Source organism: Perognathus longimembris, chromosome 8 (assembly GCF_023159225.1).
Source record: "Perognathus longimembris pacificus isolate PPM17 chromosome 8, ASM2315922v1, whole genome shotgun sequence".
NCBI lineage: Eukaryota > Metazoa > Chordata > Mammalia > Rodentia > Heteromyidae > Perognathus > Perognathus longimembris.
The window spans coordinates 51,318,035-51,343,219 of NC_063168.1; the positions used below are offsets into that span (position 1 = coordinate 51,318,035).

Here is a 25,185-nt window from a genome sequence, read left to right on the forward strand (position 1 = left end):
TGGCCTCATCTATCCCTTTCTTTCCCTGTGCTTCCTACCTCACTATTATTCAATACCTTTTAGTGAGTGTGACTTCTTCATGTGACTTCGCACATAGATACCATGTTTTTCAGTATTATTTGTCGACCATATTCTTTTTCCTTCCCCTGAGGTTACTCAATGACATCATCCAGGTGGTACCTCTGCTTGAAATTCTTTTGTGGACTTGTTATGGGGGTCACTGTCTCTCCTCCATTCACTCCTGTGAGTATCTTAACCACAAGAATCATCATATCATATTTTAATTAGGATGTTTGACTTCCTGGCTGTTGTGAGATCCCTGAAGGCACAGACTGAATCTCTTAGCACTCCCAGTGTCCAAATGTTACTTTGCTTTCCAAGAAAGAGATGAGGAAACAAAAGTGTGATGAGTAAGCACAATGGCCTTTCAAATCCTGTGATTCTCAGAGTTCCAGGGTTGAAGGCAAACTGAGATCTTTGTGCATTTTTACTATTAGAAAGAGTCAGATATATCTAAAAATGGAATTCATGTTTCCATCTACTCATGTGAAAAGTTTTCTGTGGAACTTTTTAAGAACGTTTCTGTTATTTTTCCATTATAACAGATGTTGTAGCCTGTGACTATGAATAGTGAATTAAGTTCTGAAACTTTTAAGCAAGAAAAAATAATCTTCTGTTTTCTAGTGTTTATCTCTGCAGGTTTATTGCTATTAGTTGGGTTCTTTTATAATGTCAGATAGTCATGCTTTAGAGTCCTGTTTCAGTCAAGTTTGTATTATTAATGTCCTTGTCTGCATTTGCAGTCCAGGGATAATTTTAAAAAGTGACAACCAATGTCTAAAGGGGAAAGTTTTATATTCTTTACTGTTCTGTAACTCCTGGATTTATCATTGAATGTTCTCCATTAGCTTGCAATACATACATACCTTAATCTTTAAAAGTAGAGTCTTAGGACATTATTACACGGACCAAGTTTATGTGCAATCGCATCTTAATCAGAATTTTTAAGATCAGAATATAATCCCGGCAGGGATTTCTTTTCTGTAGTACTGTTTGAACTCAGGATTGGGTGCTTTTGCTTGCCAGGAACTGTATGAGTTGAACCATCTGTCCAGTCCTTTTTGATTTTAGGTGACTTTTAAGAGCAGTTCTCATGTATTTTACCTGGGCTGGCCTTGGACTTTGATCCTCTTATCATTGCCTCCTGAGTAGCTGAAGTTATAGATTTATGAGCCATGCCCAGCTTACTGGGTGAGATAGTGAGATAGGCTAACTTTTACCCAAGATAACCTTTGAGTACTGTCCTTCTAATTCCTATCTCCAAAATAGCCATGACCACAGGAGTGAGCCACCATGCCAATTCCCCCAGGGAACATCTAGCCAAATATTTATATAGTTCTTTCTCTGCACCTACAGTCTTAACATTTTAAAGCATAAACATCCTTTTTAAAAATCCCATGATATTATTATTTCCCCATTTGGTAGATAAGGAATTGAATTCTTTAATTCATCTGAATTAAAGAATACAATTGAAGACCAAGTAACAAATGCACAAAAGAGAAGATCAAAAAACTGGTGGTTTCTAGTGAGGTCTGCACACAGGACATATATTAAACGCAAAAAAAAAAAACAATAAATAAAAAATAAAACCAAAATGCACCAACTTTTTATCCCACTAGCAAATTTTATTTTGTGGACCACTACCCTTCACAAAGTTAAGGTAATGATGTTTTTACTCTAGAAGCCATGGAAGAGATTTCTAGTGTATTTCTAGCTTCATTTCCCAATGTAATGAAAGGCAGTTAGTTTGTCCTAAAGCACCTCGTTTTATTCCTATAATAGCTCAGTGGGAATCATCACATTGAATCTCATATGTCACAATACCCAGATTGCTCTTCCATTCACTTCTTCAGTAAAAGAAGTTACATTTCCCTGGTCCTAGTTTAAAGAATTCTCAGTTCCTGCCACATAGTTTTTTATCCACAAGTCATATTTTGGTCCAAGAATGGTAGTGCATGCTTGTAATCACAGCTACATGATTGGCATAGGTGGGAGGATTGTAGTTTGAGGACAATCCTGAGCAAAAATACGAGAACCTATCTGATAAAAATAACGAAAACAAAAATGGGTTGGAAATATGGTTCAAGTGGTAGGATACCTGCTTAGTTAGCAAGCATAAGTTCCTAAGTTTAAAAACTTAAGGGCTGGAAATGTGGCCTAGCAATAGAGTGCTTGCCTAGCATGCATAAGACCCTGGGTTCGATTCCTCAGTACCACATAAACAGAAAAAGCCAGAAGTGGCATTGTGGCTCAAGTGGTAGAGTGCTAGCCTTGAGCAAAAAGAAGCCAGGGACAGTGCTTAGGCCCTGAGTTCAAACCCCAGGACTGGCAAAAACAAAAACAAAAAAAACTTAGTACAACAAAATAAAGTAGCCATTTTCTGTTGGACAAGCAATTTGCATAAGTTGCTTGTTTTAAAGGGCTATCTTATAAGTCATTGCTAAACTTTCTAGGTGCCCTGTCCTGCTCCAATGCTGTTATGTTACATTGCAGTATAAATTGCTGGATGAAGGGAAAGCTGTCTGCATGGCGATGATATTAATAGCAGTCCCAGGAGATTCAGCTCCAGTTTCTCTGTGATTTGAGGCACAAAGAGACAACAGATGTAAATTACTCATAAATAGCTATAGACCACACATTTCAAACATCAATGGGAAAATGGTTTTGATTCTTAAAAATTACAGACTTGAACCAGTGCTCTCTAGCCTTGTAAAATAATCAAGCTGTCACATCTTAAAAATTTGAGATCAAATTTACAATTCCATGGTTCTGCAATAACCATTAAAACCCAAAGCAACCAATATTTAAGCATCTGGACTTCGAAGACAAGTGAGAAAAATTGGGGTAAACCATTATAAAATAAGAGAGAAAAGCTGTAAAGAGGGAATGTTAATTAAACTTTACAAGATTTCAAGAGTTCAGATGTCAAGTCTGTTGGGGGTGGGGAGGTTCTGTTTCCTTTTTTTCTGGCACTAGAGACTGGGAACAAGATATTCAGAAAGAAAAGAGATGAAGTCCACCTTATGAAAAGTCCATTTATTCCATCAATGTGTGCCTTTTAAGACAAACTTGAGAAGGTCAGATTGTCCTTAATTTCTAGTTCTTATTCTGTAGTAGTGAAAGATACTGCTTTGGTACATTTAGCATTGAATATTTTTCCTCACACATGTAAATGTATAATATACAAAGTCATACTAATCTTCCCTGTAACATCATTGTGTGATACCGTTATTTTCAGAGTTACAAATAAAATTATACAGTAACACATTAGAAGTAAAATTGGAGTAGCCATAACAAATTTTTAAAGAAATTAATGGTTTTATAAATGAGATTATTAAAAACAGAAAGTTTTCTGGGTACAGGTGGCTCAGGCCTATAATCCTATTACTCAGGAGGCTGACATCTGAGGATTACAGTTGGAAGCCCATCCCCAGGCAGGAAAGGCCATGAGATTCTTATCTCCAATTAACCACCTGAAAAACAGAAGGTTGGGCTATAGCTCAAAGTGGAAGAGTGCTAGCCTTGAGAAGAAAAAAAAAGTTCAGGGACAGTGCCCAGGCCCTGAGTTTGAGATCCAGGGCCAAAAAAAAAGTTTATTAAATCACTTGAAGAAATATTGAGATACCTACAGGATGCCTGGCCAGCTCCTACCTCTGTCCTGTAAACTAAGTTATTTTGTCTTTCTGTGCCTTGAGACTAATAGCATAGCAACTTCATGAAGTTGCTATTAGTATTAACTATTAGAATTAACTATATTAGAATTAACTATATTAATAGAAATAACACATTGCTCTTCTATATGCTTATTTTCACTGCCATTGCTATTTTTCTTGGTCTTCATGCAGTCAAATGATAAATATTATTGAGTTTTATTAGAGTCATTATTAGTTAATTGTTTATACTACTTCATATTCTTCCATGCTTTCTGGCAATTAGCTCATTAAAATTTTATGACAATCTCATAATGTATCTACTATTATCTTAATTTTACTCATGAAAGAAACTAAGGCAGTTTGGGGCTGGGGATATGGCCTAGTGGCAAGAGTGTTTGCCTTCCATACATGAAGCCCTAGGTTCGATTCCCCAGAACCAGGTATACAGAAAATGGCCAGAAGTGGCGCTGTGGCTCAAGTGGCAGAGTGCTAGCCTTGAGCAAAAAGAAGCCAGGGACAGTGCTCAGGCCCTGAGTTCAAGGCCCAGGACCAGCCACAAAAAAAAAAAAGAAACTAAGGCAGTTTGTCAGAGTATAGGTAATTTGTCACAGTGATGAAACTAGCAAATTATAGATCCAGAAAACACAAATATGTTACTATAAACATAAGGCATGTTTTCTATTATTTTTTTCTTTCTCTACTCTTGCACCTTGCACTTGGATGTTTATGCTCTAGGATTCCATCTTTAAATTTTAAATTACATTTAAATTGCAATTATTTTTTATTGAATAATTTAAACCTGCATTGTAGAATGACAGTGTCCTTCTACTTAGACTTTCCACTCTAGGTGATTTGATTCAGGATAGATACTAAGTAGGGGAAATTTACTCCATAAAATTCCTATGAAATTTAAGGTAAGTATTGTCAATGTCTAGGAAAATCCCTGTAATGTAAATCACCTTCACCATGGATGATGCTTAGTAGAGATCTTTTAAAACAGAGAAATAAAATATTCTTACATTCTTGAGTAAAAATCCCCAGTAAAAACAATGCCCTGTTTAAAAGATATCTTGAAAGATGAAAGAAGTGATAGTTTCCTGAACCATCAACCGACTAAGACCAAGAAGCATGTCACTTGTCGCCATCACCCTCCCTAAACTGGTCTCTCCTCCACTTTTCAGGCCTTGATATGAGTAGAAATCCCTAGATTGACTTCATGACTACCTGGTCCTTCAGAAAAATCACAATTTCTATGAAGAAGGGAAGAGCTTGAACATCTCTCTTCTGTTTACTTGAGAATAACTCATAAGAACAGTCTGTCTCTGAAATAAGGAAAATGAGATTATGGGAATCTAATCTCCGTGTTTGTTTCCTCTGTCGCCACATACTGAAGAAACATGCCCAACTTCCCTTACAGAGACATCTGTCAAAGGAACTTGTGGTCACAAAGAGCCACAGTGGAGATCAGGCTGCAAATCTGATGGCTGCTTGTCTCATCTTCTTGCCCTGGCTTCAAAAGGATAAAGGAACAGGAAGTAGGGGTGAAGCCTTTTAATTTTTTAATTAACTTTCAAACCCAGGCTTCTTAGATTTGCGGGCATAAAGTAATCAAACTGGCTAATTTTAGCTAGAGCAGAAAATTCCCTTCCTTTCATTCCTGCAAGTAGCTCTATAGATCTTGTCTAATCTATTTATTGGGATACAAACGTCCTTGCTACCCAATCAGCCATCATGATGGTCTATGGGAGTTGTAACCATGAATATCTTAATGAATCTCATCACTTTTCCATGCACAGGGACTGCTTCTGAGGGAAACTAAGATTTTGAACCTTAAATACAAAACCATTGTGTCCAAAATTTATTGTCCTCTACTCTCCTTGACCAATATCTGTGGAAGCTGACCTCCCCACAGAGTATTGAGACTCCACTGTCTGTACTACCTCTGAGCTCTTCTGTTTACCACACATTTTACTTCACAAAACACCTTTCACATCAACATACCACGTGATCCCCACCACAGCCCTGCAAGTTAGACAGGACCGCAATCATTATCTTCATTTTAAAGCTACAAAGCTCAGGTGAAAGCAAACTATCTCACATTTATTTAGACTTTCTGATTTTAAACCTAGAGTTCATTCCACACAGTCTGGTGCTGTGGATGAAAGAAGACTTTGTCCTAAACTCCACAGAGTATGTTCCTTTGGAGTGTAACATTTTTTTTCTGTCAGTATAAAATTGTTACTTGGCAAAAATGAATGCACTTAATTAAGGTTTAAGTGACACTTGTGGCCTACTGCTCTCTCTATAGATCCTTAACGTCAAGCAATTCTCTCTCTTTTGATCATAAAATAACACTCTGAGCCTCATGGTCTCTCTGTCCTGTAAGTACTTGGTCATAATTAATGACTTAAAATCCCAGTGGTGTATATGGATTCATATATATATGCTATTGCTTGTATATATATATATATATATATATATATATATATGCTACTGCTTATTTCAGAAGAAGCTATAATAATAGCTCCAACTCAATTTTAAACAGAGATTAACTACAAAATGTAAGCATACAGTTCCTATTCTTTACATATAAAATAAGGTAAAAATGGATATTTTTGATCTTTCTAAACAATTTTAATATAATTTGATTAAATTTTATGATAAGGAAAATGCTCTAATTTTAATGCCCTTTTATAGTAGACAAAGAAATTTATATTTTCATAGTGTAGCTATTTAATACTGTGGCCAGGAGCTGGTGGCTCTCACCTGTAATCCTAACAACTCAGGAGGCTGAGATCTGTGGATCTTGGTTTGAAGCCAGTACAGTCAGGAAAATGGATGAGATTATTCCAATTAACTAGCCAAATCCAATTAACTAGCAGAAACCTGGAATTGTGGGTGTGGTAGGGTTCTGACTTTGAGCAAAAACAAGCTAAGTGACAGCTCCCAGGCCCTGAGTTAAAGCCCCCCAGTACCGGAACAAAATAATAATAATACTCTGTAAAAGCAAAACAAAAAGGGTGATGTATGGTGTAGCCTAAGTCCTTTCTGTTACCGGAAGGACCTTCTATTGTGCCAGCCTCCATTTGTGTGGTAGCACTTTGTGCTTCTGTGTTTCCTGTTCCTTCTCAAAGAAAATAAATATCTTTTAGTCATTAATATTTATTTAGATAGTCATGCAACATTTTGGGTTACTTTTAACAGTCAAATTTAGTTTTCTAATGAAAATAGTAATTCCTATCTCTGGATTTTGTTTTTTGTGACACAAATGGAATCCTGGTGACATGCAGGTACCATAATGCAAGCTTTTGATAATGATTAATTGTACCAAATGCTCAAGAGAGTTGCATTCATATCCTGCACTTTCATCCTTCCCTCCCTCACCCACAGAATTAAAGTTGTTTCTCAGAGATCCTCATTTTCTGGCGAAAGCCTCATTCCATGGCTTCTAATAACTTGGCTGAGAATGGAAAACTACTTAAAGCAAGATTTCCACTGCCCTTCAGTATTAGGCTAGAGAGCCCAGTTTTGCTATTACTGACTTCTAGTTAATCCTAGAAATTATGTGCTTGTTTATACAATGAGCACCGTTAGATGAATCAATATAGGTGGAACTACATGTGCCCCGATTCCCTTGGAGAAATCAAGAATGTGAAAGCTACTGCAGGAGACAAACTGCTCAAAAAGCAGCAGTACCCAGCTCTCCCAGGCAGGGTCTGGGCTCCATGTTCCTATTGTCCTCTCCCAACACACCATCCAGCTGAGGAAATGAGCAAATGTGATTTTGTGACCTGAGAATAGACAGTTATTTTCTTCAGGAAGGCTTACAGAAAGACTGATATGGAGGGTCATCAGAAAGCTACCCACCCCTTAAATAAACATCAAGGCACAGAAGTATTAGGTAGTAGACACAAGAGCCTGTCCCCAGCAAAATAGAGTACTCTCTTTATGTTCTGTCCGACCAAGACAGAAGAGTGATGGCCCATCTCGTAAACATGAAGATAGGCAGAAACATGGCATGTAAATTACGTCATGTCTTTCTCCTCTTTGTTGTTCAAGTGCTTCTTAGTGAATGACTTGAGCATTCACTGTATCCTGAGTCATTAGACCAGAAAGAAGAAAAATTTAGACACATCTGCTATTGCTATAGTGTCATTTAGTTAATTACTGATTACTGAGCCTTGCATTCACAGCATAGCAAGATACAGATTTCAGTATTAAAAGCGCTCATTATAGCTGGCAAACAGCATCTAATTCTAGACATCCTATAATGAACTTTCAGGCTGTACATATTGCTTATACTTCAAATAGAACTGGTATTGAGCTTTTTCCCTCCAAATCCCTAAGCAAGGCTAGGATTTTGTGCTTTTGTAGCTTCTTCTTGTTTCATCCACTTACAGGAAGCATCTCCTTAATCTTTGTTTTCAGTGTTTGGGATACACTAGGGAATTGCTGTACCACTGAGCTATATTCTTGTCCCTTTCCGTAGACTTGCAAATTATTAATGGCACTTGGTGGCTCAAGCCTGTAATTCTAACTACACAGGAGGCCGAGATCTGAGGATTGCAGGTTGAAGCTGTCCATGAGACTTATCTCCAATAAACGACTCCCCCCCCCCCCAAAAAAAAAGCAGAAGTGGAGCTCTGGCTCAAGTCATAGAATGTTAGCCTTGAGCAAAAAGCTCAGAGATAGCACCTAGGCCCTGAAGTCAAGCCCCAGGACTGGCATGTGAACAGAAAGAGAGAGAGTAAGAGACAGAGACAGACAGAGACAGAGAGACAGAGACAGAGAGAGAGAAAGAGACAGAGAGAGAGAGGGAGATATTGAGGTTATTTAGACTATGAATTTAGACTGTGAATTTTCTCCCATATAGCCCAATTCTGCATAACACATCTTGAACTATATAAATACCTTGTATTAATAATCTATATTATGGGCTGGGGATATGGCCTAGTGGCAAGAGTGCTTGCCTCATATACATGAGGCCCTGGATTCAATTCCCCAGCACCACATATACAGAAAACGACCAGAAGGGGCGCTGTGGCTCAAGTGGCAGAGTGCTAGCCTTGAGCAAAAAGAAGCCAGGGACAGTGCTCAGACCCTGAGTCCAAGCCCCAGGACTGGCCAAAAAAAAAAAAAAAAAAACTATATTAGATGTGCCATTCTCTGGGGTGGCAAAGTGAGCTCCAAGTTGAAATTCGCCCAGGCTCATTTTCAGCCACTTAGTTAACATGTGTTCTCTAAAAGAAACACCAAATTTTGAGAACAACAGTGAACAGGAAGTGAAAAATCTTAAAAGGCCATTCCCTGATGCTCTGCCACCCAGGTGGAGCTGGATATTAGGAATGAGGGCCTGTTCTAACTTGTCCAGTGATGTTAAAAATGAATGTACTCTGCTCCTCCCTCTCCTTGTGTAGAACTCTTGGCACCACTGTGGATCTGAACATAAAGCTACAGTCCTCAAGTCAGGGATGGAGAAATTGAATATAGTATGTCTTATGAAATGGGGTGCTGAATTTTCTCAGAGGCACAGTGGATTTATTGGGGAAGCAAAAAGGGAACTGACTGGCCAGGGACGCAGCACAGACTTGGGAGCCTTTTGTGCCAAGGTGCTCACTGGTAATATCTCAGCCCAAATGACTTGGTCCCCTTCCGCGACCCCCAGTCCCACTAACCTCACTCTGTCCATCACATAGCTGCTTCCGCCATTGAACATGATCTTTTCTGTGTCGGGTAGCAGGACGTCCGTGAGGTCTGGTCTAATGCTGTGGACATGAGTCACAACCTTGGCATACCTGTTTCATATAGCTGCATACTCTATACTAGGAATTTGATTATCTTAATTAATTAGGGAACCATCAGGTAAATGATGTAACTATTCCATTCATCTACCATGCCCTATGCCCCAGAGACTCATTTCTCTATGTTTTTATGCCTCTTATTTAGTTGGTATTATAAAAGCAACAGGAAAGTGATTTATCAGAAGTAACTGAAATATCTGTCATCAATGTATAAATTCCTCTTGGCATAATCCACACCTACCTCTTTGTTGAGGCTTTATCTTCCATTATAATTAGTGTCTTGCCTCCTTCAAGACTTCACTGAGAATTTGGTAAATCCTTTTCTTGTTTTAAAATTCTTTGTGCAGTTGTACAACTTCTCTCCTATAATAAAGAACACCTATGAGCCAAGAAGCAATGGCTCACTCCTATAATCCTAGCTACTCAGGAAGCTGAGGACTGAGGATTGTGGTTCAAGCTAGTTTGGCCAGGAGAGAAAATAGAATCTTATTAAGCACCCCTTCAAAAAAAAAAAAAAAAAGGTAAATATGAAGCTGTGGCTCAGGAGGTAGAGTGAAAGCTTGAGCAAAAAGCTCAGGGACAGCATCCAGGCCTTGAGTTCAAGCCCCAGGAGCAGCATAGAAAAGAAAGAAGGAAAGGAAAGGAAAACCTATGGACTGATAGACTTAAGTGAAGCTCTTCTTAATCAACTCACAATGATGAGTTCTCAAAACTTTATGAATGCTCATGGCATGTTTACTCCAGATTACCAGGCTCTGTTACTCATATGGACTTACCACCATCCTGGTGCTTTTCGTAGGCACCTGGGTACCTGCAAACTTCATAGACATTGTGAGTTATTTTATCTTTCCTGAATTATGCTTGATTTTTTTTCTGGTCTCCCACTGCAAATGAAGTTACTTTTGGGTAGAAATTTGTTTTTTGCAGAGGTTAATAGATTTTAACAAGTTCAATTTTGATAATTATATGCTTTATGTATTTTCTTAGTGTTAAAACTTTTTTCCTTCCTCTCTGCTCTTGTGTTGTCAGTCACTGAGAGAGGCAGAAGGGCAAAAGCCCCCTCAGGATTTTGGAGTTTGCTGATACAATGGAATAATTCCCAGAAAGTCACTTACCAACTGTGACCTATTTTATGCCCTTATACGTGTGCTTAGAATCCAGATGGTTTGATTAAATATAGCCTCTCCTGCCTCTAAAGGGAACACTTTTCGGTGTGGAGTATGGAGAATTAGCTGCATGATTCCTATTAACATTAATGGAGGGCACTAAGGCATTCCCCATATTCTGAACTGTAAAGCTTGCTGAAGAGACATTTCTCCCACATATAAACAGTATGGTTCCTAGTATTATGCAAGTTAATGAAAAAATCTTTCCCCAAATTTGTACCATTACAAGCAAATGAACACAGTCCAGTGCATTTCAAACTTTATTTTTCATTAGGACCACCTCATAGTCTCAAGACATATTTTTGAGGAACTAAACTTTGGTAAAAGTTCTGAGGCAGGGTTCGGGACCCTTCATCTTTTCAAATAGTTTATTATAAGTACTTCATAGACCATGCTCAAAAAGGACACTGGCAGTCACACACACACACACACACACACACACACACACACACACACACACACACACATACACACAAACGAGTTTGAATCCCAACTTTCCACCTTGGAAAAAGTCACTTTATTCTCCTAAATTTTGATTACTCATTTGCTTAGAAGCATCATAATACCATCATCAGAGATTTATAGTCAGGATTAAATATGTTAACATATGCAGTACTTTCCTTAGAATTAAATAACTTTTCTCCTTCCTCTTTTTCGAATTTAATTTTATTTTATTGTTAAAATGATGTACAGAGGGGTAACAGTTACATAAGAGAATGAGTACATTTCTTGTCAAACATTGTTCTTATCTTTCTCTCTTTCTTTTCTTCCTTCTTTTCTTTCTTGATAGGATCTTGTCATGTAAGCCAGACTGGTCTTGAACTTGTAGCCCTCTTGCCTTAGCTTCTAGAGAGCTGGGATTGCATGCATGAACCAACATGCCCAGCCGATAATTGTGTTTTCCTTCTCATTCTCATCCTCTTGACCAGGTTACTCACTAGGTTAAGTAAGTATTCCTTACTAAGATAGCCATCTATATATTACTTATTAGGCATTACTTAGTAGGATATACATATTACTGATTAGGAGATCTTATCAGTCTGTATATTTGACCTACCCAGATTCCTTTACCTTTTTTTAAATTTGTAAATGGCACAGGGTACTACTGCAGTTACCTAGAAACAAAAGACTTGTCTAGATGACTCAAACAAATGTAGTATTTGCTTCTTCAAGGGAAAGGATCCAATAGGATCTTGCTAGTACGTAAGTAAATCTCTTGGGTTTATGGAATCCTGTTTTACATTCTAGTTAATGAAAGTACTCAGCCTTCGCACTGATACAAGAGTCCTCTTTTTCTTTCTCTGTCTTAAACAACTTTGCATACTTTTTTGCCCTGCAAGCCTAATGAATGAGGATTCATGACCTTTCTGGTAAATGATAAACTTCATACACAAATCACCCTCTTCCCTTTGTTGTGTCTCAGTTACCACATGGGACCAAGAAATAGTGTTGGTAAGGGTAGAAGCGGCATTCGCATTTTGCTCATGGCCCACTCAAGGGATTCAGTCATGATCCATGAAGTAGTGAAAGTAGTGGTCCGTAGGCATCAGACTGCAGTTTAATGAATATCATTAGCTTGATAGAATGTGTGCAATGATCCAAGGAGAAGAAAAACTATAGTGTAAAATGCAAATGAGCCTGAGTATACAGTCTAGAGTTAGTAGTTGGTTAGTATGGCTTTCCTAACTGGCTTTTCTACCTTTTCTCTTCCGGTTTCCTTTGGGAAATGTTATCCTGCACAATAGCAGAAGACAAAATGGCAGGCATCATCATGTATCACTCTCTACAACTCCGACTTGTCAGAGCCCAGGATCAATGGGAAGATCTGTTTCCAATGGCCTCAAAATACCTTTCTGTCTGTTGTTCAAGGTCTTTGTCTCAGTTTTATCAATGATGAGGTACAATTAACACAAAAACATAAAAAATTAACATAAAATCCTTATCAAAGGATTGTCAGCTTGGGGCTAGAAATGTCAGGGTGATATAGTTACAAGGAAAAGGATAAAGTTGCCCTATTAGAAATTAGACTAGAAGACCTAAGAATAGTTCTTTTCTCATACATGCATATGATGACATGTAACAGTATGTCATAGCAATATTTTAAATTATACACATTTCAACATAAGGTATAGAATAAATGAAGCATACCAAATTCTAGAAACCTGTTGGACTCAGATATTTGAGAGGGGTGGATGAAACCATACAAAATCTAATTATTTTTATCCTTTCATTGTTAAAGTTGACAGTGAGTTTGATTTGATAGAAGAATGGCTCCCCTTGGGAAAGTAATTTGACCCTTTTCATATTAAGTTGGTCAAACTGAAAAGAGGAGACGCATTTGGCTTTGGAATTTTTTTCTGCAATGGTTATTTCAGTTCATATTCATTTATTTTGGCTTCTAGTAGATTTTCCTTTTATTTTTTTTGTCTGGGACTTTCTTCAGAAAAGAATCATATGAGATAGAAATCTCATGTGCTCAAATCTTGTTTCCAAGTAAAGTGGAAGTATAGACACTCACTGAAAATAAAAATTAATCATTACTCGACATCTGAGTGCCATGTGGGAAATAGATTACTGCCTTTGGTTCCAACTAATATCACATAAGTCATTTAAACATTGATTGGTAAGTTTGGGATAAAAGCCTGAATCCATCAAATCTCCAGGTCACAAACCTGTAAAATCACAAAAAGTTTCAGCAAAACCACTGGATCTTTTCAATCAGTTTTATTATCTGCCCACCTCTCTCCAACTTTTTTTTTTTTTTTTTTTTTTTTTTTTTTGCCAGTCGTGGGCCTTTGAGCACTGTCCCTGGCTTCTTCCCGCTCAAGGCTACTCACTCTGCCACTTGAGCCACAGCGCCGCTTCTGGCCGCCTTCTGTATATGTGGTGCTGGGGAATCGAACCTAGGGCCTCGTGTATCCGAGGCAGGCACTCTTGCCGCTAGGCTACATCCCCAGCCCCCCAACTTTTTAATTACCTTCTTATTGGCCTTTGCTCACATCATGTTTTGTTTTGTTGTTGTTTTTCCAAATCATGAACAAGAAAACTAGATTTCCTCTAAAGAAGATATAGTCACTGGATATTTTGTTTCTAATAAGCAGTCAGAATACCAGCAAGATAATACAAAAGGCAAATGGCCTTGGTATTGTAGACCTGAATTTAAATCTGGAGCTTAATGGGTTTTCATCTTGTACATAAAAACAAAAGTTAGATTATATGTCAGCAAAGGCAATTGTAAAATGCTCCATGCAAAGTGTTGCTCAAATTGCAAGTCCATCATTATTAGCTGAAGCTTGTCCTATACATTGTCCTTATTCCAGGACACAGGGTACTGGACAGACATCTTTCAGAAACACCACTGTTAGTAGCATGAGAAATGTGTTCCTCTCTTGCTTACATTTCATTAGCAAAGCAAGTCATGCACCTACATCTAACTCCATAGGGAGTTTAAAGTACAATTCCTCCCTTACCCATAAACACTGAAAGTAAAGGTCTACTCCTTTAAGCTTCTTCTTTTTTGCCTGCCCTCTAAGGATTATGGTAGTTAATGGGCATTAATCAAACATGTTCTTTGAACTGAATAACAACTGCTATAGCAGCTCAGTATCGAAGTACTATTGCACGCCATTCCTGATCCTAAAAATCCCTTGAATTATTTTATTTTGCATTCACAATCCCACAAGCTGGGAACTATACAGATTAAACTAAAGCTTAGAAAGGTTAATTGACTTTTTTTTAATCAACCAACCAAGAAATCATGGAGCCCTGACTTCATCATCCAGGTCAATTGACTCCCTAGTCTGTACTTTTGGTACTTGCAATGCTGTTCTATAGACTGTTCAAACTTTAAACCATTCATTAAGGGATTTTTACATGATGGATCCATTTGAGTGTTACTGTGGCTTTATAATGCAATTATGTCAATCCTTAAATATTTTACCTTCTTAGAACTTAGAGAGAGTCATTTGGTTAGAGCAGTGTTATTGTCTTGACTCTGGGCCACATCTATAGTCATTTATCCTGTGTTCCACCTGTGAGAACTTAGTGAGTGCAAGAAGTGGCAGGAGAACTACATATAATCAAATTTGTGGTACCTGCATGATTTCTTTGGAGCAAGCTGGCCTAGAACTGTAGTTTGGGAATTGATGTCTGTCCATTCCAGTCATATATTATTACTCGTGTGAAGTTTTCTGAAACATCTATCACACTCACCAAAAGTCATGAGTTACTTCATTTCTAGTACAGTTAGTAGCTCAAGAAAGAAAGAAAAAAGATAGCAGATGCTATTGTGCTTTTAAAATAAAAATATAGTAATTATTTCTATACAACAGCTTCAAAATGGTTTGCAAACCAATAAACCAAGTCACACTAGAAATGTTAGAATTTTACTTTTTAAATTTTTTGCCAGTCCTTGGGCTTGAACTCAGGGCCTGGACTCTGTCCCCAAGTCTCTTTGTACTCAAGGCTAGTGCTCTACCTCTCGAGCCACAGCACCACTTCTGGCTTTTTCTGTTTATGTGGTACTGAGGAATTGAACCCAGGGCATCATCCATGCTAGGCAAGCATTCCTAGCCCCACTTATTAATTTTTTATCACTTGTTTTCTTTTTATTATTATCTTTAAGTAGTTGTACGAAGGCATTGCCATTTAACAAAGCACTTTATTTAGATATTTAAGTCAGACTTTGCTGGCATTCCAAATGAGTCAAAAATTCATATTTAGCAACTTCAATACTCTTTTAGTTTTGACCATTGGAAGACCAGAGAAAGAGAGGGGGAGGAGGAAGGGAGAGAATGGAGACAGACATTGATATGATAGGTAGATAGGTAGTTAGATACATGTATGCGTACATACATACATACATACATACACCATCTTCCCTTCTCACCTAGAGAAGAATAGAAAGTTTTGTAGAAAAGGTTCTTATTTATTTGTTTCTTCAATTTCATAAACTATAGTTAAGTGATAGTAAGATAGCAGTGAACAGAAAAAGCATGTCCCCTGTCTTGGAACTTCGAATAAGCATTAGACATTATACAAAGGAAAACAAAATTGTATTTTTATTAGAGTAATAAAAATATATCCTTATATAACTAAGAAAACCACCCTTTACATCCAGTTCATCATAATTATCATTAATCAGGAAAACTTGAGAAAGAAAATGTTTACTTTTACTCAAAATTACAGTGGAAATCCAAATGCCTGTGGCTTATCTGTAATCCTAGTTACTCAGGAAGCTGAGATCTGAGGATCGCAGTTCAAAGCCAGCCTGGACAGGAAAGTTGATGCATCTTTTATCTCCAGTTAACCACTGGAAAACCAGAAGTGGTGCTGTGGCTCAAAGTACTAGAGTTCTAGTCTTGAGATGAAGGGCTCAGGGACAGCACCCAGGCCCAGAGTTCAAGCCCCAAGACTAACAACAACAAAAAAAAAACAGTGGAAAGACTGTGCATAGCTTTGTTTTGACCTCTCCCATCCTTTCTTCTTTAAATCATTCATACCTCAAACCTGTAAGCAAATGAAGAATCTGGGCTATTATCATCTCCAGAACCACTCACTTAGAGCTGCCTCAACGTCAGGGTCTACCTCTGCTTACAATTACCATTACCTGGATTTTTGAGTCAGCCAGGTGACACCCTGAGATTGAAATCACTCCCACACAACCTAAAAACTTCCATCACATTTTGTTTGGGAATGGGCATTTCAACCCCAGTGGAATAACAGGAAAATCCCAACTGAGGAGTTTCTAATGTATTCTGTTAGATTGGTGCCTCTGCTTAGTACAAAGGAGAACCTTTTCAGCCCAAAGGGAGAAAATAACCAAGAAACAGCATCTGAAAGGAGCTGCAAAATGATTGCTTCTGCAAGTACAAGCTATTGCCATGTGTGTGCATAGAATACCAATAGGCTGGGCTTCCTTCCCTGTTTCCTACGAAGAGACTCTGTGGAGACTTGGGAGTAATTGAGATACACACAGCCAGCAAACACTCCCAGGCCTTCCTGTTAATATGATACAATGGCCTTGCCTTTCTCCTTTAGAAGACGTTCAGAACCAACATTTCCCCAAAAGATTTTGACCTTGTTCCATTGCTTTCTCTTCCTTCAACTCAACCTGTGTAGGTATAAAGACAGACCTAGAGAAGCCCTCCCATCTCCCTTTCTTCCCATTTCTTTCACCAATGTTCTTAGCAGCAGTGGCTATCTTAAGTAATTTCACCCCTTTTATGTATTTGTGGAAGGAAGATGGAAGAGTTCATAAACAAAACTTTGAACTTTGCAATGTTTGCTTCATATTTTAGGTCTCACTATGAAGAAGAGTAAACTGCATGCCTAGCCCTCCTGCCTCAGAGTCCAGAAATGTAAAATGAGCTACTTTGTTTCAGAAATTATGGTTATATGCAGGATATCTATATGTAATGTAGAGAGAGATCAGATAAAAGAGAAATCAGCACTTCAGTAGACCATGTTGTTACTGGAAAAGTAGTAGCTAATGAACCTAAGTCCTTCCATCAGGCATTCGAAGAATTCAGGCAAGATGTGAACATGGTGGAAGCAATAGGAAAGCTCCTTAGGTAAGAAATGTGACAGAGAAAGAGATTTTGCCCCAAAAATATGCCACTGAAGGATGGCATCTTAGGCTATCTTCAGCCATCCTTCTGGTGCAGACCTGAGCATTAGATTTAAGTAGAGGAACAGTCAAGGATAGGGGACAAAAATATGCATCGTTTAAGAGTTACAGCTACAGATGTGGGCTGACTGATCATTATCTTAGTTCTGATTCTTCCAGGTTCAGGGAAGTTGCTATACTGTCCTCACTTAAGAGGAGCATTCTAGGAAGCAGATATAAACTGTTAACTCTGATATCCAAATCAGTCAATTATATATTATTGAAGAAAGAGAAATCCATGTGTGCATTCTGGTAGGAAAAGTAGTTAGAAAATATCCTAAGTTCCACCAATTAATTGGTAGACATCCCAGGGCCGACTATAGTAAACATCAAGGTATTAACTGCTCTGTACAAAGATGTCCCAACATTTTGAGTAGGGTGATTAGCTACTTTTAAAACTCAGAATCTACCTAAGGAAAAAGAAAGATTTCTATATTGCTGGTGTTATCCAAACTCTGACAAAAGAAGACTCTGTGAAGGAAAGATCCTTTTGTCAGTAGAAAGACTGAGACAGGGGCAAAAAGAGCCGTGGGAAGGCATTCTGGTTACAGGAGAAAAAAGGATGCTGAAGCAATGTTTCCACTGCTCATTGGATGTCTTGTCTCAAATGTGGGGCTGTTGAAAAAGGAAAGATCCGGGCTGGGAATATGGCCTAGCGGCAAGAGTGCTTACCTCGTATACATGAAGCCCTGGGTTCGATTCCCCAGCACCACATATACAGAAAACGGCCAGAAGTGGCGCTGCGACTCAAGTGGCAGAGTGCTAGCCTTGAGCAAAAAGAAGCCAGGGATTGCGCTCAGGCCCTGAGTCCAAGGCTGAGGACTGGCAAAAAAGAAAAAAAAAAGAAAAGAAAAGAAAAAGGAAAGATCCAAATCTTTGAGCAGATGTTGGTTAATGGAAGTGCTGTTTCTTCTATTGGAAAAATTCCAAGTCAGTCAGGAATATCACAGACAGGATTTTTTTTTTCTCACTAGTTAAAAAGGATAGTAATTGATCTCCGAGGTCCACTTCAACTCTTAGCCATGCAGAAGCCTACGTTAGAGTTAATCTACAAACTTTGTGTAAAGTGATAACGTTAACATCTCACCTCTGCCTCATTGTCTTAGCATCTCCGGGAAGGAGGTCTTTTTGCAGAACTTCTCTTAAATTTATAAAACATTATCTATAGAATGGTGCCAAATTTTTGTTATACTAGATGGGAAAATGTATTGTCCCTATTTCATTTTGTTGCCAATTCAAGTTCAGCCATTGGTGACTGTCGTCCGAAAATTTGATTTGAATTCACTTTAGTCAAGTCCAGAAACCCAGATACAAGGTCTTGGGTGGAAAAAGGAAGGAAGAACTGACAAGTATGGATGATCATATTTAGGACTAAGGTGACTCTGATAATCAGACAAGGAAATATGAATGCCAGTTATTTTATTTCATTTTGGTGTCTGAAAGCAAGTGGCTTCCCAGGCCTTTGGAGTCACTTTGTTCTTGTTCTTGACACATCAGCAGCTGCCAACAGAAGGAGAAGCCATCCCTAAGACATGCTCACTTAATGGGAGAACTAGTGGCTTCACATCATTTCCACCATTGGAAATGTCAGTCTGCGCACAATCAGAGGAAGAAAAGGTTGAAATTTGAACAAAATGTCACTGTTTAGAAATTCTCCTTTTAATGTGCTTTTTCTGTGATGATAAATCACAGGCTTGTGCAAGGGATAATAACAAAAAATGTTTGACAGCTTTTCTTGCAATTGTTTGGCATTCTGTTTGCCTAATTATTGTCAGCATCACCCACACTAGTAAATTGTGAAAGAGTGCTATGCTGCTTGTCAGAGTGTTATGCTGGTGGTGGTGGATTCTGGATGAGCATTGGTCTGTCTTGACTATGGGAGTGGCTTAACCTGATAGTCCTGTGTCCACAAAGAAATGGAAACAGAAAGCATTGGTGGAGAATTTGGGGCTGATCATACAAAGACAAAATATGTTAGTTCCACTAGTTTCCTCTATTCACTTGCCTTATGGGCACAGATTGCAAAATTATCTATTTATGTAATCGCCTTGCTTTGAAAGGAAAGGGAAATAATTGTTTTAATCAACTCCAGAAAGGACTAGATTGTTGCAGGGGAATGTTGACACAATGCGTTTTGCCAGGATCTGATATGCTCTTGGTAATATAGGCTATCTTGTGATCCTGCTCATTTCTCTGGGACTTCCCTGATGAATCTCCTCCCACCAACTAGGCTGTCTGGGAGGAGGGTCAAAACAAAAACAAAAACAAAAAACAAGGAAAGGTCAGAGAAAAGGTGGCAAAGAGCTTATTTCCATAATTGCCATTGATTCTTGCAGGAGTTTCATTATCATTTCTTTTATTTCCTCTGCTTTGAGTCCCTTTAATTTTTTTTTATCAGTAGTTAATAGCAAATGAATGGGACAATGAATGAGTCAAATTCCATCATGTTTGTAATCATAAACTTATTTCTGTTTAGCGTATCTGAAATATGGGGTGTTTGCTGGTGGATTAGATCATATGGTATCAGTTTGTTTAAAACAATCTAAGAACTAGAAGTAACTATCATCATGCTTTTTGCTAAAGCACAAGTGAAACCATTATAACAGAATGTGTATTTAGATTCAGACTGAAAATGATGGCTATATAATTTAACAGATGTGTATGTATATATTCTATTATATGTATCGATAGTATTTCATTCTTTATTAGTTTATATATAATTTGATTTTTTAAAATTATTTTTCTCAATGTTCCCGTTTTTGGCAGGAGAGACTGAAAAGGTTCTGGGGCTCGACTTGGTGATGGGCTCACTTGCTGTTCTAAATTTAGCAGCAAGACTCTCAGTCCTCCATTCACACAAACTACAGTGAGGAAAACACAATGTGGTAAAAGGCTGTCCTAGGTAAGAGACTAAAGGGAGGGCTGGGGATATGGCCTAGTGCCTGCCTCATATTCATGAGGCCCTGGGTTCAATTCCCCAGCACCACATATACAGAAAATGGCCAGAAGTGGCGCTGTGGCTCAAGTGGCAGAGTGCTAGCCTTGAGCAAAAAGAAGCCAGGGACAGTGCTCAGGCGCTGAGTCCAAGCCCCAGGACTGGCCAAAAAAAAAGAGACTAAAGGAACAATCTAGCAACCCCAACCCTTTGGATACATGAAGAACCTTCTGCCTTCATGCATTTTGCAGGCCTAAGATATGTTCTAGGGGAAACGCCAGGCTCAAATCCAAGGATAGGCCTTTGAGCATCTCTCCATATTGCTAGACTGTCTGACCTAGCATCAGAAAGTATTGAGTGATATAAAAATTATAAACAGTGCACACACAATCTCTGCAGAGCAACAATATGCCCAAAAGGGAAAATTTAAGACAGAAAACAAAAAGTGTCAAATATATTCTACAGAATAGTCTCAATGGTGAGGAATGCTATGAAACTACATCTTGAGTAAAGAATTCAGGTTTTAAACTATGTTAGAGTAACTCAATTAATTATAAGTCAAGCCATCAAAAAGTAATTCTGAATTCCATACCAACAAAAATAAAGTATCCTTAAGACTGTGTTGGCTGACATTCAGTTAGAAATGTTGGAAGGGACCATTAGCTTTTAATGTTCATTTTAGGACTTAAGTAAACATGCTGTATATCTTATGGTTTTAGAAATCACAGGGTTACAAGATGGATTTGCATGCAAATATTGACAATCTCTCTCTCACATTGTCATTACTGTGACTTCTGTTGGATTTCAGTTTCTGGACAGTTCCAGCAACACATCCTAGTAGCTATCAGCATTGCTCTTCCAGTTTGCAAACCATAATGATTGTCTTCAGCCCCTAACAGCAATTCTGATGCACACATGGATACACAGGTGGTAGAGAGGCACAGAAAAGAATCCTTGCCTCTGACTGTTTGGCAGAGGTGCTAGGCTCAGTGTAATCACATCGCCTCAACTAACTGATGAAGGTAATATGGCCTGTGTTTTTTATTCTGACTTAGGACTTGTCCTATAGAAATATATTAAAAAGATGCAATAATATCTTATTTCTATCATCACTTATCAACCAAGGCAAAGGAAACATCCTAGTTTTTCAGTCCTTTTAATTTTGCACATATTTTCCATAAAAGAATTACTGAGTTCTAAAGCTATAGTCCTTCACTTTAGGTAAAACAAACTCTAGTGTGGTGAAGTAACAACCAAGATCCCACAGCTACCAAAAGAAACCCCCTCAACACAAAAGTGCCTGATACAAGGTAGAACCCTAATCACAAAAAGGCCCTCAAACATGGTCCAGAATAAGTTCCCTTACTCCATATTGGTCTCAGTTATAGTGCAGATCCTCTCTTTACAAAATCCAAACTGCAGATATTTCCCCATCAGTGTATGTAACTAGAGATGGTCCAATAGCTGAGTGACAAGAGCCAGATCTAGGTCCACCCAGAAGCTGATGCTCTGGGTCACTGTATGGGGCTGCATCTCCAGCTGGTCCTCTGCCTACTCACAGCTTGCTAGCATACAAATGGTGAGGATGTCAGCGTTTCCACCCTAGAGGTGGGGAGGAGAGCTTTATTTCAGATTCTCTATTGTTTGTCGTGTTAAGATTCTCTCACGTTTGCAGATGTCCACCAGCAATCAGAAGGAAAGAATTCTTGTTCCAAGTTCAGCCATAGAGAAACAGCATCTGACCAAAGATATGTCATTTATGGAGAAGAAAAAGGAGAAGGGAAGGGAAATGTAGAAGAGAGGGGAAGTTTAAGAAAACTTAGAAAGTGGAGGAAGGTGAAAAGAGACAAGATAAGAGGGAGGTATGGAAGACTCAACAACAGGGCTCAATATTATACTGCTCTTCTAATTAAATAATGCCCGGTACATCAGTTCAGTATTCAGTCTTTGATATAATTGCCTCCTCATTAACATGTGCAGAATTACAATTGCACAGTATGAGCTCTGAAATGAAGATGTCAATCTTGTCATAATGAGCTTGTCAATCTTGTGAAAATGATCAGGAACTGATATGCTGGCAGAAGTAAGTCTCTAGAGGGTTTAGTGGATCTAACGATTTAGCAATTATTCAAGCCAACTAGACAGCATTAGGGTGACATTACCTTGCAATATGTATCATGTAGGCTAACATTGACAATTTCCAAAGGGAAATCTGAGATAAAGGCAAGTAAATTTTAAACCCATTTCTATAAGAAAATGATATTTTCAAGAATTCAAAAGAACTGTACTTAGCTTTGTGTTTTCTGCTGACCTTTGGGAAACAGCTGTCTGTTTGATGCAGGATTATAACAATCTGCAAGAAAAAAAATCATGTTTAACAACTTAATAGGAAAAGAGTATGTTATTAATTCAACATGCCAGCTCTGAACACTGAATTTTCATCTGTATTCTTACGAAGTACAGCATTCTTTTAATTCTTACAATCCAAGGAAGTGACTTAAAGACTTCAGCCTTGGTTCTATCTTTAAACTATTGATAATTTAACTATAGAAATGAAGTTTGTATTTTCTTTTAACATATAACTACCATTCTAACATTAACCTCCTGATTTAATGGAAACAACCCATTAAATAATAATGGGCTTGCCATCTTATTTTGTCTACCTTCAAAGTAAGTAAATCTGAAAATTTCTTGTAAATATAGCGCTATATTATAAAATGGCTTCGTCAAACTTGTCTGTTTCAAACTCTGATAAAGAATAAGCTATCAGGCTGGGAATATGGCCTAGTGGCAAGAGTGCTTGCCTCCTACACATGAAGCTCTCAGTTCGATTCCCCAGCAGCACATATATGGAAAACGGCCAGAAGGGGCGCTGTGGCTCAGGTGGCAGAGTGCTGGCCTTGAGTGGGAAGAAGCCAGGGAGGGTGCTCAAGCCCTGAGTCCAAGGCCCAGGACTGGCCAAAAAAAAAAAAATAAGCTATCAAGTCCAGTATCTGATACTAGAATCATTTTAACAAACCATTCTCTTTATATAAATTAATTGATACATCAAATTATAGAAAATTTGGAGTAAAGTTTAAAGAAAGATAATAATTCTGCTCCCCTTGTGCATCATTTAATACCCTAAAGTGATTTACTGATTATTTGCAATTTTATAGATTTATTATTATACTGTATATATGGTTGCATATAACTACAAACTTCCACTATACTTTATGATAAGCGCATTTGTCTATAGTATATACTGTAAACATCTTGAGGAGCCAAGAATATTCTGCTGTATTTGTCTATAATGTCCTGTATATCTTGAATGAATGAAATTAGTGGAGAAATAATTGCAGATGGATATATAGTTCAGGTAGAAATACTTCTAAAAGGCTGGCCAAGGTTGGCTCACACGGATAATTCTAGCTATTCAGGAGACTGAGATCTGAGAACTACAGTTCAAAGCCAACCCAGGCATGAAAGTCCTTGAGGCTCTCATCTCCAATGAACCATCAGAAAGCTGGAAGAGGACCTGTGGCTCAAGTGATGGAGGGCCATCCTTGAGTAAACAAGCTAAGGGACAGAGCCCATGCCCTGAGTTTAGGCTCCAGTATCAGCACCAAAAAAAAAAACAAAATTAAATTTAAAAAAACAAACAAATAAACACCAAGAGAAGAACCTGACGCCATACTTTCTAAAAGAACGAAGATATAAAAGCCATGCAAGGCTTACTGTTTATATATTCACTTATTAGATGGAGGAGACATCCTTCCTCTATCAGGCTAGGACTTTTCTTCTCCATTTTCCAAAACTTCCCCTACCCATAACCAGGAAAGTAACAAAGATTAAATGCCTGAATGAAACTTTCTGTGAAACTTCCTCACACAGCCATCCAAAGTTCAGGGGCTAAAATAGTCTGAAGACAATGCTTATGCTTCCCAAATTTTATTTAAAGGTGTCTGCTCCATTATCTATCAGGGACTAAGATAGCTTTCTTTATTTAAAAAATAAAAATAAAAAAGGAGGGAGGGGGAACTTCCATTCTTGTTTCTCCTTCTTGTTTTTCTCTGCCTGCCACCTCTTCCTGCTCTTCTGAAAAGAAGCATGCCTCTCAACAATGAAGAGGTTTTCCACATTAGCCCTGTTGCCAGTCAGCCACTGCTCTTTGTTTAACTCTGTTTACACAGTCTCCTTGGCAACAAGAGGTAGAAGTTGATTTTTTTTTTTTTATATCTCTGACTAGCAGGTTTGGTTTTCGCTTTGTCTGAAGCTTATACACCTCACACACAGTTGTTCCTATTGTAGCTTTTTTTTTTGGGGGGGGGGTGGTGGTAGGGGGTAGCTGTTTGAAAAAAGAATCATATACCCAACTATTTTAGCAATACTTTTGGAGACTTTCATTTTATTTTCTATAAAATTTTTTCTTTTAAAAAGGACCTTCAAAAATGATTACTGAATAAAGTATTTCTTCTTGATCAGCGTTTCCTAAGATTTAATTCTTCCCAATGATTTCCTTGGGATCCATACCTCTGTGTACATTTCTGATGAAAGACAGGAGCCAGGGGCAATAATGAAGAGAAAAAAGAATACGTCAGAATTAGGATCAAATTTGACTTGTCTTCTTTATGTCACTCAATCAGTGGAACTACAGAACACTTATAGGCACCCTTTTGCACACACATATACTGATTCCAGCTAGATTGTGCTGAAGTACACTGAAAATCATCCCATCTGTCTCTCCCCAAACCTCAAATTCTGCATCGGTAAACCACAAGGCATTTAGTATAATTCATGGGTAAATACAGGCCATAGAGAGATAGGAAACCAATTGTTGGTCAGGAGAGATAAGGACAAGTAGATCATATTTTATACTAACATGTGTGGAAAAGATTGAAATTAACTAGACCTGTTATTCTTT

The 25,185-nt window shown here is 38.1% G+C and overlaps 1 protein-coding gene and 1 long non-coding RNA gene across 10 annotated transcripts in view; one reads left to right on the forward strand and one right to left on the reverse strand.

The window, feature by feature from the left end:
- Slc8a1 (solute carrier family 8 member A1) overlaps window positions 1–25,185 on the forward strand; it is a 343,885-nt gene that overhangs the window by 209,539 nt on the left and 109,161 nt on the right. The gene's annotated exons all lie outside the window — the stretch shown is intronic.
- LOC125356520 lies at window positions 1,290–3,380 on the reverse strand. Its single transcript, XR_007211916.1, has 2 exons — window positions 2,412–3,380; window positions 1,290–2,196 (listed from the first exon to the last, which is right to left on the reverse strand). It is a non-coding gene; the product is annotated as an uncharacterized LOC125356520 (long non-coding RNA).